Source organism: Otolemur garnettii, unplaced genomic scaffold (assembly GCF_000181295.1).
Source record: "Otolemur garnettii isolate 467f Iridium unplaced genomic scaffold, OtoGar3 scaffold00158, whole genome shotgun sequence".
In the NCBI taxonomy this organism is placed as follows: domain Eukaryota; kingdom Metazoa; phylum Chordata; class Mammalia; order Primates; family Galagidae; genus Otolemur; species Otolemur garnettii.
The window spans coordinates 597,841-599,139 of NW_003852553.1; positions in this window are offsets into that span (position 1 = coordinate 597,841).

The following is a 1,299-nucleotide window of genomic DNA, read 5'->3' on the forward strand; positions in this document are numbered from 1 at the left end:
GATATTTGCAAATAGTTTGGGTGACAAGGGACTTACATGTAGAATATAGAAAGATCACTTATAATGCTCTTATACTGCTCAGCTCATTATAAGGTCATAGTCTGATGAAATCACGGGTAAAGGCTCTGAACAGTCATTGATTCAAGGAAATGTAAATCGCCAAGCAGTACATAAAAAGATGATCACCTGCTTTAGTAATTAGGGAACTGCAACTCCAAACCACGATGAGACACAGCTTCACATTTACTGGAATGACATTCCATAAAGATTAATATCACCCCAGATTCGGGGCGGGGAGAAAGGCGGGGTTTTCGTGAGGTCAGGCCCTTGGACCTGTGCGCAATGTGAAGGGGGCTTTCGGGGGAGCAGCGGAAGGAGCCTGCGCTGGGAGGCACTGCGCAGGCGCTACGGGCTGTCCTGTAGGGGGCGGGCACGAGGCGGAGCCGCTTTTTTTCTTTTCCATTGCGTCACACCACTTTCTTCCCTGGCTCCCTGCGCATGCGCACTCTCGCCTCCTCCCCCCTCCCCCCGGTATCTGATGCAGTACTGGACTTGGGCAGCAGCGCCTCAGGAGCTGGAAACCGTGGATCGTGGCTGGCCTTGTCCCCTTTTGGGTGACGGATTCCGCACAATAACAGTTCAATCTCTTTAACGTCCACCGTTGTCCCTATGCAGAAATTCATTTACTAGAGGATTATACCCCTAGATGGACTGCATCCCCCATATTTGAAGGCATTGAAAACAGGAAGACAGGTTTATGAGGAGAACTACAATGACCCGCACAAAACCCCCACCTCCCCAGTTGTGCACATCAGGGACTTGATTGCCGGTGTGGTGGAATCTGACCTTGTGTAGGCTTGGCAGTGTTTTGGTCCCATATAGCTCGAGGGTGGGGCTGACACACACACGCACACACATGCCTGACACACACACACACACACACACAGACAGACAAGTACTCATCTTCCAAGGGCACGTGTGAAATTCACTAGGTGCAGAATGGGAAGGTCTTAACAGGATAGCTAGGAAAATTCCGGGAAAAACTATGTTGACCAGTTTGATGAGAGCATTTCAAATTGTAGGCCAACCAGCACGTCATTCCCCACGATTGCATTCATGTAGACGGCTATGATTTAATAAGAAAAAATGAATAACAGAACCCTCAGTAAATTTAAAGGGACGGAAATAATGCAAGGTATATCTATTTCCATGATGAAGGACTCGACAGAAAACGCACAGCTGACATCATCCTTCACAGTGACAGATCGCATGCTTTTCCTCTCAGATGAGGAGCAAGAA